The sequence below is a fragment of the Somniosus microcephalus genome, chromosome 4 (assembly GCF_052327205.1).
Source record: "Somniosus microcephalus isolate GS21.2 chromosome 4, FLI_Smic_1.0, whole genome shotgun sequence".
Taxonomy (NCBI): Eukaryota; Metazoa; Chordata; class Chondrichthyes; order Squaliformes; family Somniosidae; genus Somniosus; species Somniosus microcephalus.
In genome coordinates this window covers 258,044,692-258,062,266 of record NC_140990.1, presented here as the reverse complement: position 1 = coordinate 258,062,266, position 17,575 = coordinate 258,044,692, and the positions used below count along the sequence as shown (strand labels likewise).

The 17,575-nt window shown below is 44.8% G+C and overlaps 1 protein-coding gene across 1 annotated transcript in view; it reads right to left on the bottom strand.

Annotated features, from left to right (window-relative positions):
* The window catches only part of LOC147120410 (formin-like protein 2), a 375,571-nt gene extending 358,827 nt beyond the window's left edge, over window positions 1–16,744 (bottom strand). The window contains exon 1 of the mRNA XM_085986300.1: window positions 16,684–16,744. The gene's annotated coding sequence lies outside the window, so the exon portion shown is untranslated. The remainder of the gene's footprint in view (window positions 1–16,683) is intronic.
* Window positions 16,745–17,575: the final 831 nt, after the last annotated feature.

Genomic DNA, 17,575 nt, shown 5'->3' with positions numbered 1-17,575 from the left:
AGGGCATCGCCATTTGCCACGAGGACCGCCGAGAGCGGTGTTGGCAGCAGCGCGGGAGACGCCATTTTAAGCCGCAGCGGGGAAGAAAGGAAAGTGCGGGAGACGCCATTTTAAGCCAGTCTAACCACACCCAAAAATGCCGAAGAGTGGCAGTATCACAGCGTTCGACAATGAAGTCGAAGATTGGACGACATATGTCGAACGCATAGAAGTATACTGCAAGGCGAATGAAGTGCCAGATGACAAGAAAGCGTTGGTATTGTTGAATTCAATGGGTGCCAAAACGTATGGCTTACTACGAAACCTAGTAACCCCAGAGAAGCCAGTAGAAAAGGATTTTGAAAACATAGTGTCAATCCTACAGGACCACTTAAACGCCACACCGCTGCTGATAGCAGAAAGATTTAAGTTTCACAAAAGGAACCAGCATAAAGATGAAAGTAATGCTGAGTATTTAACGGAACTGCGCAAGCTATCAAAACACTGCCAGTTTGGAACGGGACTAGCAGATACTTTAAGGGACAAGTTTGTGTGTGGGCTTCAAAGTGAAGGAACCCAGAAACGGCTTCTATCAGAAAAGGATCTTATGCTGGACAAGGCTTTCAGCATTGCAGTATCACATGAAGCAGCAGCATGGGGCGCTGCAGAGATACAACGGAGACCGCAAGAATATGGCACAAATGAAATGTCATACGGAACAGTGAACTGCTATCGCTGCGGCAGAACAACACACGACCATAATGATTGCTGGTTCAAGGACAAAATGTGCAGACAGTGTGGAAAAGTAGGACACATAACAAGAGTCTGCAGGTCGGGAAAGAAAACCAGCAGCAAGAAATCTCCACAGGAGAAGTACAAGAAGGTACATAAGGTGACGGAGAGTAGTTCAGACGAACAGAAGAGTGATACAGACTCCGGAAGCAAGGAGCTGGGTTGTCTGAAACTACATAATGTGATCAAAACGGAGGATCAGCAAATTATCTGGGTCACGCTCAAGATAGCAGGAGTCCAAGTGAAAATGGAATTGGACACAGGATCAGCCCTAACAGTCATAAACCGAAGGGACTACAAGCGGCTATTCTCACATATACCCTTGAGAGATACAAAGATTGTCTTGAAGACGTACACGGGGCAAAAAGTCTACCCCAAAGGAAAAATAAGGGTGAACGTTATATATAACGGCAAGGAAACAGCAAAAATGGACCTATATGTATTGCCAGATGGAGGGCCACTGCTACTAGGATGTGAATGGATCCGAAAGATACAGCTAGATTGGCATTCCATACAAGCACTGACTGTAGATGCCAAAAAGGATGACGACGTCACACCTGGACGACTGTCAAAAATGCTAACTGACGCACAAGAAGTGTTCCAGCAGGGACTCGGAACACTAAAAGGCATAACGGCGATGATCAAAATAGAGGAAAATGCAAGCCCAAAGTTTTTTAAAGCCAGACCGGTACCTTATGCGATCCGCCCAGCCGTCGAAGCAGAGCTGGAAGGTTTGGAACGTTCAGGAGTACTGTCCAAAGTGGACTGGAGCGAGTGGGCTACACCCATCGTTCCTGTAATGAAGAGGTCATTGAGTAATACGCCTGGGGAACCAAAGAAGGTTCGCATCTGTGGGGACTTTAAGGTGACAGTGAACCCAATCCTTCACACAGTACACTATCCGCTTCCGCGGATTGAAGATATTTTCGCCTCGCTATCTGGAGGGAAACGCTTCACTAAGATTGATCTGGCCCAGGCGTACCTGCAAATGGAGGTAGAAGAAGCCTCGAAACAGTACCTCACGATCAACACTCATAAAAGGTCTCTACCAATACAACCGGCTGGTGTTCGGGGTAGCATCAGCTCCGGCTATTTGGCAAAGGGCAATGGAACAAGTCCTGCAAGGGATTCCAGGGACCCAGTGTTATTTGGACGACATCCTGGTCACGGGCGAAAATGACAGTGATCACCTCGCCAACCTGGAGCAGGTGCTCACTAGATTGAAGGAATATGGGCTCCGAGCTAATCGCCACAAATGCGAGTTTTTCCAGAAGCAGATCTTGTATTGTGGCCACGTTATTGATAAAGAGGGGTTACATAAGTCCCCTGAAAAGATTGAGGCAGTAGTCAAGGCTCCAGCACCGGAAAAAGTGTCACAACTGAGTTCGTTCCTCGGGCTGGTGAACTACTACCATAAGTTCTTGCCGAATTTGTCTACCGTACTACACCCACTGAACACCCTACTGCAAACGGGGGTACCGTGGAAGTGGAGTGACGAATGTAAACGAGCTTTCCAGAAGAGCAAAGCATTGATCACATCAAAAGAGGTGTTGGCTCATTTCAACCCAGCACTACCAATTCGGTTGACGTGTGATGCATCACCCTATGGCATTGGAGCGGTGCTGTCGCACAAATTCCCGGACGGCTCGGAGAGGCCAGTAGCCTTTGCGTCTCGGTCACTAACCTCAGCCGAGCGTAACTATGCCCAGATTGACAGGGAGGCCCTCAGCCTAGTGTGGGGAGTGAAAAAGTTCAATCACTATCTGCACGGGCAGAAGTTCACCTTGCTGACTGACCACCAACCACTTGTCTCCATCTTTAATCCAAAGAAGGGCGTTTCGGTGATCACTGTGCAACGGCTACAAAAATGGTCCCTTTTTCTAGGGGCGCACCAATATGAAATCGAGTATAAGGGCACGAAACAGCATGGAAATGCTGATGGGCTATCACGCCTGCCACTGCCTACTGCGGAGGAAGCACCAGCAGTGGATCCTGTTGAAATATTTCATTCGACTATAATTGAATGCTTGCCAGTAACTAACGCTGGTACAGAGAAGGAGACCCGAAATGACCCGACACTGTCTCGGGTATATGATTTGACGGTGAAGGGATGGCCAGCACATGGCGACTCACTGTTGCCAGCATTCTCATCCAGAAGAGAACAGCTGTCAGTATGCCAGGGGACCTTGATGTGTGGATCCCGAGTGGTAATTCCACCCAAGTTAAGGGAGAGAGTGCTCAATGAGCTTCACGAAGGTCATCTGGGAGGGGTGAAAATGAAAAGCCTTGCTAGGGCTTATGTGTGGTGGCCAGGGATCGATCAGCAAATCGAGGACCTGACAAAGAGCTGCTCAGGATGCCAGAAGGTCCAAAATGCACCACCACAGGCCCCTCTACACCCATGGGAGTGGCCCTCATCTCCATGGCAACGGGTGCATATTGATTTTGCTGGTCCATTCATGGACTCAATATTTTTAATAGCCGTGGATGCGCACTCAAAATGGCCTGAGGTGATCAAAATGTCCTCCACCACCACGGAGAAAACTATTGCAGTCCTACGGACCATTTTTGCCAGGAACGGCTTGCCAGAGCAGATTTGCTCTGATAACGGACCACAGTTTGTGTCCGAAGAGTTTCGAAGATTTATGAAAAGGAATGGGGTAAGGCATTACATATCCGCCCCTTATCATCCAGCCACAAATGGATTGGCTGAGAGGTTCGTACAAACCTTTAAAAAAGCAGTAAAGGTCATGTGCGATGACGACATTCCACTGCAGCATAAGGTGGACAATTTCCTGTTCGCCTACAGAAATGCGACACATGTTGTCACCAACCAGGCCCCGGCCATGATGTTCTTTAACTGAAGGTTGAGATCTCGTCTGGATTTGCTCAGACCAAATGTACGAAGAGATGTTGAGAGTAAGCAATTGCAGCACATCAATGAGAAGCCGACAAGGAGCTTCAATGTAGGGCAACCAGTCTTGGCCCGCGACTACCGAGCAGAGAAATGGCAACCAGGAACGATATGCACACGGCAGGGCCCACTAATGTACACAGTGGATGTTGGGGAGAACATTGTGAGACGCCATGCTGACCAGATCCTAGAGTCACAGGAACGAGTCAACCCCATGTCTCGGCCATACGTACCTGGTGAGGAACCCGATGTACAGGTCGCATCTACCTCAGAAACAATAGCATTGGAAGCTGATGAATCAACTGACGACAGGGTGCTAGAATCGCCTCCGCCCCAAGAGCGAGACACTCGGGAAAGGCGTTATCCAGAAAGAATCAGGAAGCCTCCCCAGAGACTGAATATATGAATGGACTATTTTCATATAACATTGTATATTAAAAATGTTAATTGTTAAATGAGTATTATGGTACTGTTAATCTAAAAGGGGAGGAATTGTAATGTATATATACCTTAAGGGAGAGAACTACTTTTTACAGCTCCTGTATACTGTGGTACCGGCAGTGACCACACCTGTATATAAACCCTGAGTAACCCTCATTCAGTAAACACCTGTTGAATCGTTCCCTGCAGTCTGTTGTCGGATTATTGAAGGACAGAACATTAAGATACACGGACATAACACTGTTGGTGCCCATTCAGCCTATTATGTCTATGTTTACCCTTTAATGTATTAATCCAAAACTAATCCCATTGCTTTGCTCTTCTGTAGCCCTTTGAACAAAATTAATTCTTTAGAATTTAGAAACAATTTTAAAACAAAATTTGTCATCAAAGAACAAATGGAACTTCCCCTCAAGAACATAATTTTCCTTCAGTTGACGCTTTTAATCCAGTGACAGTGGAGTATGTCTTAATGCTTCTTAAATTAGTACCAAAATTGTGTTCACTGCAGCTTGCCTCCAATCAGTGCTGTCATTTTTCTCTTTTTGGAGAGACTGAAATGTTCATTGATGATGTGTAGGGCATAACCAGGCAAACCCAACAACGTGTCTGCTAGTTAGCAGTTTATATGGAGTGCCATTTTGGAGAGCTGTGCTCTAGCCTAACTTCGCACAGCTGAACACGTGTTAAGCAGGATGAAGGACCCCCACGAGCATTATTTAAAGGGATCATCAACAACGTACAGGTTAGTTGCTGGTTTATTTCTTCTGGCTGTTGCTGAAATTCTCTGAGTTTTGGGTGCTTTCTATAGTTGGTTAAAGTTTCAATAGTCTACAGAGAGTAGTCTGGCAGGTGCTGAAGTACTTTTTTGGTGACTTAAAAGCTTCTGCACAGACCAGTTGCTCACAGACATGGGTGGGTCAGTAGGCCTTCCTCTTGGCATTGAGCATGACTGGTAGAATGAGCAGATGCCACACAGAGCAGGACAAGCTGCTAGAAGAGGGAGGAGGAGGATGGGGAGAAGGGGTCTCAGCAGGAGGCCATATCTGCAGAGGATTTTTAGGAAGTAGATCTATTGGAGAACAGATTGCAGGAGTGCTGTGATGCCCTGGGTGCCCCTTTGCACAGTGGTATCCAGAGCCATGATGGCAGCAGTCTGAGCTTACATGGCAACAAGTTGAGATTGCATCGCAGCAGTTTGATCTTCAACTGCAGCTTTCAGTTGTTGGGTGGATGTTGCTCGTGCTGCAATGGAAGCTGATACATCGGCCATCAGACGCTGCATCATGGTTGGCTCCACAGGTGTGTTGATGAAGGTGGCCACCCATTTCATGTTGGAAAGGATGAGCTCCAAGTTTTGCACAAAGTCCTGTGCCAAGTAGGTGCTCCTCCATGCTCCTTGACATTGAGGGAAGGCTTTCCAGCAGGGTTCCCAGTGCACCAAGCATTTGGATGTGTACACCCATCAGCCTTCGTCTGCAGCCTGGCCCATCGATGACCTCATCTGAGTCCTCTGCAGCAGAACTCATGTGCGACCTCTCCCTCCAGTGAGCTGGCACCTGCACTGCCCTTTTCGCCTGCCCTGGCTACAGAGCACTTGTGCCCGGTGTCTCACCATGAGCAAATCCCACCTCAATACTATCCTCTAAATTACACACAATGTCAATATCTGAGCTGGTGGCTGCGACTGTGAAATCGAGTGACGGTGTGTCTTCATCTTCACTGTCGTCTTGCTCTTCCTCCACTGCTTGGACAGGTTGCAGCTCTTGGGTATGTGAAAGGAAAAAGGGAAAATGAAACAAGGGTAGGGTTGTGGTGATGGGAGTGGAGAAAGTAAGAAGTAGATGCTTATACCATCGGCAGCTTCTCTGTCAGAAGAGATTGTGGGATGAGGGAGAAGTGGGATGAGAGAAGGAGGATTAGGTATGTGGATACCCTCATCTTCAATGGCTTCAGTCCTGCCAGTGGCCACGGCCTCAGCAATGGCCCTCCCCATAATGGCCAGTGCCATCTTCTCCATGGGGATTAGAACATGCAGGCGCACCTCTCCCCCTTCGGTTAGTTCCTGCTGCCCCTGGTTGTGCACCACCATCTCCTGCAAGAGAGGGGGAAGTATGTCCGTGACTGTTGTGCAATCTGTGTGGGTGATGTGGCTGTCTTGGTTGAATAGCTGGCAGTGTGCATAAGCTGTGAGATGTGGATTTGAGGCTTGCAACACTGCGAAGTGTGTGAGGGTGAGGTGAAGCATATGAATGTTGGGTCTGAGTCCTGATTGATAGAGATTGTTGGTAGGTGAGTGATGAGGGTGTGGTGAATTGAGCAGTGGCTGAGGCTCGTGGTGCAGTTGATGGGATATGGCATTTGAAGATGCATTCACAGACTTTGACCACTTGTATGAGGTCATTAAACTTCTTTCTGCACTGCATCCATATTCTTGGAGCTATACTCTTGGCATTGACCTCCTCTGCTATCTCTTGCCACTGCCTTCTGAGCATGTGTCTGGAGGGCCTCCCACCCTACTATGGATATAAGACATCTCTCCTCCATTCCACCTCTTCCACCAAGACCTCCAGTGCAGCTTGTTGCTCGCTTTCTCCCATGGTCAGCCATGTTGATTGTTGCGCATCACACTATTTCCAATGATCTCAGTGCCTCCAGCAGCCACAATGCACCTTCCCTTTAAGAGGTGCAGGCTAGCTTTAAGTAGTGCAGGCTAGCTTTTAGTACTAGGATGTAACCATATTGGGCCCCCTGCTGATATGTGCAGCCAATGAACACTGTGGCTAGCGCTGGTTGCAAGCAGAAATCATTATAATCAACAGGCAGCACAAAGTTGGCTTCCTGCTTGCATTCCACTGAATGGGTGCGGGTTAATCGCGCATTGCGATCCCTACGCCTGTTTTTGGGTCTAACCAATTTAATCCCCCGTTTGCTTAAGCAGGCAATTTCACATCTTGCCCATGGATAACTGGCAGCAGCATGTGAGGGCTGTGCAATTTTACAAAATGACAGTATTCCTGAAATTACAGGGGATATATAGATTGGACCAATGTTCCACCAAGTGCTCCATTACACTATGCCATTACCTACATAATCAGAAAGTAGTCCACTCTGAACTTTCAGCTCATTTGCAACATCACCACTGGACTATACCGACCAAGGCTCACTTCCCAGGTATCTGTCACAATGCCTTCATTTTATGGTCCCACCAATATTTGATCCATAAAGGCAAGTCTCCAGGTATCTGCTAGGCAGTCAAAGCTATCTTCTGGAGCCATAACTCATGACACATCAGAACACAGGGATAATGAGGTGCTATCATCCACCAGAATAATCACTGAGCTCACCATTCATGTTGAAGCAGTACTTTAGGTACCTGGATAGATCTAGAAGCATTCTGTAAAGGTTTCATGATAGCGTGCTTCCTGATAGGGATGTGAAAGTTGGCTAGCTGCTTTGTGTGCATAAAAACCTCTTGGGATTGACATGGCCCTCGCATCTGGAACTGAATGGGCAGCATAGACTGTACTCTTTCTGCTACATGTGCAACCATTTGAGGGAAGATGGAGGGAGGGTCCCAGTGTGACATACAGAACCATCATCCGTATATATCTCTATTGTTATTGAGACTGTTCTGGAATTACATGTAAATTCAGTCTACTAAAGGTTGAGTGGGTTCTCATCCTGCACCACCTCACTTCCAAAGGGGCTTATGTCCAATCAGAAAATCCAGATTAAAGGATCATAATTCATTTTTATGAATGCCAGTGGGAGGTGCTAACAGATAAATCATATGTGTTTATATTACTCTGGATTCGAGAAAATTAACAAAAAGTAAATTTTAAAAAGCTTTGCTCGTTAAAGACTATTAATGTACAGCTTATTCAAAATTACAAAACTAGATTTCACAACTACAAAGATTTTGTAAAAATAGACAAAAGATCACATAAAAAAGTAAAAAAAGAACAACAATGTGTGTGGCAGCTCCATTAAGGAGTGACTCATAACATGGCTTTGGAATTTTTATGCACTGTGCTTTCTGTGGTGTTTGTTATTAAGTTCAATTAATAGGAAACTAGAAAAGACTTTGGGCTAGAAATTCATTATAGCCAAGGAATGGGCAGTGTTTAGACTAAAAATGGTGAATTAGCGCCAGGTGAAAATCGTCTAGACTGCACGCAAAATTTGTCCTCACTCCTCATTAAAATGATTGGAGCCATAAATCTTGTCTAAAAACCCAAGCTCATTGGCGTTACACTGAAAAGATGGAGCAATATCAGCTGTAGTCTAAACGCAAATAATGATTGCCACAGGCTTTTTTCACTGCTTAAAGGGGAGGTCCATTGATGCTGCAGCACCTCATTCTCAGCATTGTTGGGTGTACAGCTGCCTCAACAGCCAAACTAGAAGGTTTCACCACAACTACAAAGATATTGTAAAAATAGACAAAAGACCACATAAAAAAGTTAAAAAAAATAAAAGCAATATGTGTGGCAGCTCAGAAGGACAAAGAGAAGGAGCACTTATTTACAAATGCTGATGGCAGATCGCCGTCCCAGGGAGAGAGTCCGGAGTTTTTCCGAGGAAGCTTTGGAGGCATTGGCTTTAGCGGTGGAGAGAAGGCGGGCGTTCATGTACCAACTGGCAGGAGGCCCTCGCCACAAGTCTGCCGGACTATATGGAGGGAGGTGGCACACCATGTCACGGGCAGCACTGTGCTCCCCAGGACCAACACAAAATGCAGGAGGAAGTTTAACGAGCTCACACTGGTGGTCAGGATGAGTGAAGGCTTCAACAATTGCTACTTACCACCATCTGTATCACAAGCTTCACACACTGCTCAATGCACCACACCCCCAGCACTTACCCACCAACAATCTCTACCTACCAACACTCACACCCACATCTCACACCTTGTACACAATGACAGCTATTCAATGATTGGCAGGCACAAGAGTCATTAATTATTAGAATGCATGTGATGTGTATTATGTATATGCATAAATTTATTAAGAGTTTGAAATATTTTGTGGTCTTTCTCATTTCACCTTTGCGCCCAGGAGGAAGCTGTGATACGGCATGACACAGGGATGGTATAATGGGGATGTGGTGAGCAATGGGGATCTGGGGTTTCATTTATTCAAATTGTAGTCTGATAAGCCGGTCATGGACCGCCTGTCCAGAAGCCCGATTGTCCGGCTGCCTCCTCCCTCCCTCCGGTTCCTAGTCTTCTTCCTCCTCCTCGTCTTCTTTCTCCTTGTCTTCTTCCTCCTCCTCCCTCTGTGCACATGTTCCCGTCTTCCTCGTTGCCTCCGCTCCCTCCACCATAGATCCTGGAGGGCAAGGTGGACAGCCAGTACAGCCCCCATGACTTTTAGCAAGTGTTGTAGGTTGAATCTTTCAAGAATAATTTTTGCACTTTTCTACTTGCCACAACACTCTTGATACCAAAGAACCTTCAAATCACTAAATAAAACTGTTGCAGTATCAGGAACTAACACACAGGCACTGAAACTTCACTAACCTGTCAGGTGCGAGTGACTGGGGCAGATCCCTTTAAATAATACCCCTGGAGCCAACTTCCTGGTGCTGCACGCCAGCTCTCCCTGTCGTTAACTCCAGGTGGTGAGGTAAGTGGCGAGAAGCAATTTGACAGATCGGGTGTTGAGTGAGCGTTACACACTCACTGATGTCATGATCTCCATGGTGGTGAAGTCCCCGGTGATCGCTGTTACCGACAGTGCTACCGGGGTCCGGATTTGGCTTGTGGCGCTGGATTCAACAGCAGCTGTTGTTACAGCTCTCAACGCCGCATTAGCGCCATCTACTGGCGCGAACAGCCGGCGCTAAGGGGATGAATTTTTCCCCTTTTAGAACTTCAAAACATGTCGGGACTGACTCTGACTAAAGAAAGATTTAAGATACCCATATTCCTCCACACCCATCACCTGGGTGCTGGACAGGGGAAGCGCACCTGAAGAGCAATCTGTCTCTCCATGCCTCAGAGTACTCTAATTTGGTGGATTTGGTCATTCTTATAGGCCTGTTCTAGATTTGGGGATTGGACCACCTGTGTAAGGAAGTCCAGCAAATCCTGGGACAATATTAAGGGGATGCTGACATGCCTAACAGGTCTCTGTCCTCTTTTCCTCTCATAGCACCTAGGAAATGAACAATCCCCAGGCACTTGGAAGAGCAATATTGGGGCTGGGGTGTTCATCATTCAACACCAATGTGGTAAACTGAGTGCTGTTGCCATACTAACATTTCCAGTTCAGAAGGTGCATTCATGGAACTTCTTATACTTAACTATGGATATGAAGGTATCTCCAGTTCCTCCTAAATACCTTCAATCTTCAGTTATTACAGTTCACAATATGATATCCACTTGCTATTTCACTTGTGCTGGTAGCCATTTCCATTTTCCTGTTGGCTAAAATCTGGTAACTTTTCCTTCTCTAAGCCCATCAAACTATATTGTACCTTTATTATAGAAGTCCTGTTTAGCTTTACTGAGGTTAAGCTTTTCTTTTACATCACTTACTGCTCTCAGTTTCAGAAGCTGGCTTGCTGTAGGCTGGAGTGTCTTGGTTCATCTGCCAAATAGTCTTTGAGCTAATGAGCTGTCCAGGATCTCATTTGGCATGTCATCAGTCAAGAAAAGCAAGGTTCTGTGCCAGATTTGTGTGTTCTTCCTTGGAGTAGCTTTGCCTGGCCATTTGACTGTGGATACCTTGGTAAAATAGTGATGTGACTGAGCTCATACTGTTGTGCGAATTGTAGGATTTCCCTTGAGTTAAATCGTGGTGCTCTGTTATAACCTCATTTGTAATATCATGACGTATAAAATGAGCTTAATGATTTAATATTCTTTCTGTTTTTATTACAATCTGCATTTAGGGTTAGGGTTAGGGTCAAAGAAATCAGAGTATTAGTTGGAATAAATGAGATAGTTTCTTCCATTTGCTTCAAATAGATCACACTCTATTTTCTCCCAGGGCCTTGCTGGTATTTGGTGGCAAATAAGCAGTTCCTTTTGCTATTTGGCTCGAAACTGCAGGAATATCTCACATCTACATATATATATCTCTAGGTGCTTGTTCATCAGAGGTAAATAAATCATTTTTGAATGCTATCACCAACACTGGATTCTGAAGTGGCATGACTGTGCTTCATCTCTTTGAAAAATTAGTAAGCATTTAGAAATGCACCAGTTAATCAAGAACAGGCTGTATGGATTTGTTAAAGACAAGTCGTGTTTGACATATTTAAGTTTTTTGAAGAGGCGACTGATTTTCAAAAGGGGTTTGATAAAGTCTCTCACAAGAGGATTGTCAGAAAAATTAAGGCACATTGTACAAGAGGAAATGCAGCAGCATGGATAGAATGTTGGTTGACGGACAGGGAACAAAGTTAGCATAAATTAATGTTGCTCAGACTGGAGAAGGGTTGGAAGTGGTGCACCCAGGAGGTCAGTGCTGGTCCAGTTTTGTTCTTGGCATATATCTATATATATATATATCTATATCTTATCTATATATATAAAGCGGTCGATCTGTCTGTCCTTCTGTCTTCGGGTGTGCGTCTGTCCGGCTATGCGCTCGAAAGTTATACGGCGTACCTACGCGCGCGTTACCTCCGAAGAAAGCTTACGCTTCCGGGACGCTGGTAAGCATATTTACTTTTCGGTCGGACGAAAATTGTTCGCGCCTTATGCAAAAAACCTTCAAAATTAAACTCATTATCTGCTAGCATTAATTGACTGACGTCAAGGTTCGACCAATCCTGTGCCGTCATGATTGACCAATCCTACAGTACGGTCCCCTGATGGTTGGCCAATCGGTGTGTGTGTGTGTGTGCGGGACTAATCGTTTTCATCTCGGGGATCTGGCAGCCATTGTTTCAGTGCTTGCAGCTTCCAGCTCAAACTACTTTGAAAGTTAGTATCTCTTTTAAAAACATAAGATTTACCAAAAACGTTTTATAAGTACTTTCACTTTCATCTTTCAAGGTATTAAGTGTGTGTGTGGGCGGGACTAATCATTTTCATCTCAGGGATCTGCCAGCCATTCTTTCACTGCTTGCAGCTCAAACTACTCTCCTTATCCAGCTTTGAAAAAGTTTGTTTCTCTTTTAAAAATAACATAAGATTTACCAAAAACGTTTTATAAGTACTTTCACTTTCATCTTTCAAGGTATTAAAAGGTAGAAATGTTGCCCGCCAGCAGATTCACAGAGGGACACAGACAGGGCCCAAAGCCTGGCACTCGATTTAAACCGCCCAGCCCAAAACAGCCCTGGCAAAGCCGGGCTCCCCCCAGCTAGTACACAATAATAGGAGGAGCGGCAAACAATGACAAGGACTGTAAAAGACTCATGGATGACATAGACAGGTTAGAGGAAAAGCCAGGCAACTGGCAGATGTATTATAATATGGCTACATGTGAGGTAATACATTCTGGGAGAGAAAAAAAAAACAAGGAATGGAAGCAAACATTTACTGAAAATATGTTGAAGGGTGTGAATGAACAGAGAGTTAGGCCTAAAAATTTGTTGGTGCCACTCATCAGATGTAAAATGGGCGCCAAAGCATCCAATGTGGCGGGCGGCCGCCATATTAGTAAAGGCTGATCTATACGCCTGAAACAGCTATTAGGCCCCTTGGATATGCTTATGCAAGATGATCTTTTTGATATCTTCTGTACAGTGACAGTTCTCTGTAAACTTAACCTCTTCCTTCAGTAAGTCACAAAGTGGAGGAATTGAATGCTCATAGTTATTCTAAGAATTCGCTAGAAACAATGGCCCATATTTTCCGATGCCTACAGGTGTGTACAGGCTGTGTACTCACCCGTAGGGACATCGGAAATGCCGGTTTCAGGCATGCGAAGCGCACGTGCTGAAAACCGGCATTTCCGATCTGTCAAGAAATCTTACGCCTGGTAAAGGCCAGATTTTACCAGCATAAGAGTTGAAAAAAGTAAAAAAAAAAAAATTTTTCACTCATTTATAATTTAAAAATACTTTTAAAAAAGGTAAGTTTATTTTTAGCCCCATAAAAAACTTCAATTATTTTTTTCAAAAAATAAAATTTTTGTTTAAAATATTTAATTTAATGTAATTTTAACTCATTTTTAAAATGTTATGGTTTAAAAAAATTATTTAATGTTTTAGTGTCTTTTTGGGGTGATCTCCATTCATATATTTGACAGATCTATCTGTCAAAAGTATGAAGGAAGATTCCCTTATCCTATTATAAAATATAAGGGATAATATCCCTTATCCTATTGGCTGGCCTGGCCCACGTGATCCCAGGGACGCTTGCGAACCGCATGCGCCCCTGGGTGCGTGGGCCCTGCGCATTTTGACTTTGGAGAGGCCTAGGAGCGGAAGTGTCCGGACTTCGGGAGCCCTCAGGTAAGTTCGTAGATTTTTTTCCGATAGGAGGCATCTGCACACAGGAAGCCACCTATCGGAAATTACGGGCCCTTGTTTGTCAGTGGGAAAGGTATCTTTCAACTTCAACTTCAACTAAATTGCTTCAACTTTAGCAGCAGCTGGTATTTGTCCATCTTCAGAAAACCTATGGCCTAAATATTTCATTTCTTGTTCCTTGAACTTCATCTTATTCTTGTTTAGTTTGATATCTTTTCTTTGGCATTGCTTCAATAGGGCTTCCAGTTTCTAATCATGGCCATGTTCTTCTGTGCCATAGACTAAAATGTCTTTCACCATGATAGCAACTCTTTCCAGACTTTTGCTGAACTTTCTCAATAGCTGAAGAGATTCCAAAAGCCATGAATAACCACATATATCTTACAAAAAGTGCAGAAAAAAGTTAGGAGACTCATCTAACTACAATATGCCAAAATCCTTTTGTTGCATCTACAAATGTGAATAGTTCCACTTCCGCTAGTTTAGGCAAAACATTATCTATGGCTCAAACTGGGTAATGATTACATTTGAGGCCTTTGTTGCACAGGTAAACTTTACCATTCTGTTTCATTACCATCACATTCAAGTTGGGACACCAAATGATCCAACAACATTCCTATTAACAAGCTAAATAATGTGCTTCTTGACAAGTTCTTTTATAGCTAGAGATAGGTTTCTGGCTGGTAACTATGTAGGTGGGACATTGACATCAATTTGGAAGTGCTTTATAATTTCCCTCTCCTTTGAAGGCATTCTGGTACTTGGCACTACATCGTGTCTAGTGAGCATTGCTGAATCCTCCATCATCATAATGATCTCGTGATCCGTGATTAGTCTTTTGAACATAAAATTGTTCCATCTCACTGAGAAGAACCTCTATATCAATCTTACCTTCACCTCTCAAGCTGACCTTCCAGTATTTTTAGCGCCTCTCTGCCCATACAGGTAATTAATATAGCAGTACAGGTAGACTATCCTTTATCCGAAAACCTCGGGACCAGCCGTGTTTCGGTTTTCGGAAAATTTCGGATTTCGGAAGGTATTTTATAAGACTGGGAAATTTGTCGGGGGTGGGGGTCGGCGGTGGGGTCGGGGTCGGCCGGGGTCGTGCGCACGACTTACGCTGAACGAAAACACTTTCGGTTTTCAGAGGATTTCGGTTTTCGGAAGTGCGGATAAAGGATACACTATCCCTTATCCGAAAGGGCGGGGGGTCGGGGGGGGGGGGGGGGAGAAAAGAATATCGGACAGGCCGCTGCAGCTATCGGACGGGCCGCTGTATTGTTGGGTTCACTCTCCCGGTATACCTCCTTCACACTGCCCGGCTCGGCCTGCAATCTCCTACCCAGGAGGGAACTCAGTGACCTTCTGCCCTGCTCAGCGTAAGTCGTGCGCCACTCTGGTCATGTCGTGCGCACGATTTACGCTGAACGAAAAAACCTTCGGTTTTTAGAGGGTTTCGGTTTTCGGAAGTTCGGATAAAGGGTAGTCTACCTGTATTGACATCCTTTGGTTGCTTAATGAGCAATCTCTTATTTTCCCCATATTCTTTTAAAGCTTTTCCAATTGCCTGCTAGAGTACTTTCCATCACTAGTTTTACTGGGAATGGCACATTTTGTAGGTTTTCAGAATTTAGCAATAGCTGAATCTCCAATGCTTCACATTTTAATTTTCCATATTAAAATGATTTTTTGGCTGATAAAGCCACATAGTGTTGTACACAATAAAAACAGAAAATGCTGGAGATACTCAACAGGTCAGGCAGCATCTGTGAAGAGAGAAACAGAGTTAATGTTTCAGGTTGATGACCTTTCGTCAGAACTGTGTTGTACACAGTTGTGCAACAAAAGTATAAGATCTGGATTTTATCTGTTTAAAATAAGTTTAGATTGGTTAGCTGAAAGAATATTTTTCTGTAGGAAGTTACATTCCTGGCTTCAAGTGTTCTCTTGTGTTCTGTACCTCTAGTAAGACACTGGCCAGGGAAGCGTCTGGTGACAACAGCGTCAATAGCGGTTTCTAACTTTAACCCTAACTACCAACTCTAACCAATAACCCTAACCCCTAGCCCTAACCCTGAGCACTAACCCTGTGGCCACACTGTCAATAGTTACTCCATTTGGTAAATTCAGAATGTGTTATTTCCATTCTGACACCATGTGGTGTTCATTATTAAGTTCAGCTAGTAACAAACTAGAAAAGCTTTAAAACATGTGGTGTGTATTCATCAGGCATTTCAGTGAATTGTGTGCAGACGTCAATCTTACAAATATATTCAGATCAGAGAGAAGCGTCTGGGAACTTCCTATACTTAGCTATAGATACAAAGTTACAACAGTACTGATGTACACATTGCCACGGAAAGTACCAGGAGGAGGGGGGAGGGGGAATGGGATCTGTGTTCCCCCCCCCACACTTCACTGTATGAAACAGCGGAGTTATGAAAAACATTTTTTCAAAGTCTGCTTTACTATATTTTCCTCCATTGCTTCATAATGCAATATTTACCTACCCTGCTTCAGAGACCCTGAATTTTATGCCCCTTTTCCATGTTTTTTTCTCTGAGTACTTCAGCAATCACACACAAATACTTTACTGGGATCAGTGTCAGTGTTCATACAACCTGAATGCCAGGATGATTGGGCGATTCATTGATTATCCAACCCATACAATTAACATTTGAAAACTGCAGTAGCATTTCTTTATCAAAAACATGGGTTGGATTTTAAGAAAAGTTTACCACTAGGAAATGATGACAGCCCTGGCTTTTCATTATTCAAAGAATTAATTAATAACGTTTGAATGCTTAAAATGCACAAGATATCTGTTGCTTTGTTGAACAGAACTGTTGTTTTGGTGAAACACAAGTCATAGCAATTGTCTTACTGAACTTCATGCTTTGACTTTGAATTATGCTTTAATGCCATTGGACTGTTTAGATTTGTTTTGTAACATTCTGTGCAACTACTGCCCCTTTTGAAAGTTACAACAACATGCCTGGGTCTGGTATTTGAAATTCCTTTAACTCTTTGTATATTAAACATTTTTTAAGCTTTCATTTATATTGTAGCGGTACCACCGGGTGTCCCTTACTTATGTTCCATAATTCCCTTTAACTTACCTATGTTTGTACACACAGTTTACCTGTACGGGGCGTTGCCCCTTTAAGGACGCGAGCCGGCCCAGCTCGGCCTTCCGCTCCCGCGACGGCTGCCGGCCCGGTTCGGCCTCCCGTTCCCGACTTCGGCCGCAACGGCCAGCTGCAGTGCCGGGTGCCGGGTAAACGCGCTGACGTGACCGCCCTAAGCGCGGGCAAACGCGATGACGTCACGACGCAAGTCACGTGATGCCCAAGCGTGGGAAACGCGAGCAACGCGATGACGTCACGACACAAACGTGATGACGTCATCACACAAACCTCCGGACTGTCTAGTCAGTCCTCATGGCGTCCCCACTGGGGTAAAACTTGTTCCAAGACTCCTGCATTGATCTTTGTTGGTTTCTGTACTTCGTCAAATCCTTCATTAAAAACTTATTGGATTGTTTCTCCTGAGTCGACCTCAGTGATTTAGTTAGGAATACACCTATTCCTACATTGGTGACCCTATATCCGTGAACGCTTTTTGCGGAAGAAACGCACAGCCTGAACCTCGTCTTCACAGAAGACGATCGACGTGCACAGCCGGATTCGTCCAACACCTACATTGGTGACCCCGTATCCGTGAACGTTTTTCGCGGAAGAAACGCACAGCCTGAACCTCGTCTTCACAGAAGACGACTGACACGCACAGCCGAATTCGTCCAACACCTACATTGGTAACCCTGTCTCCATGAACGTTTTCCACGGAAGCAGCGCATCGCCTGAACCCCGTCTCTGTGAACGCTTTCGCAGAAGAAGAGCACAGCGAACAACAACCGACGAACAACAACCGACAAACAACAACCGACGAACACCAATTCCTACATTGGCGACCCCGCCTTTGCGAAAGTATTCGCAAAGGAAGCGCAGCCTG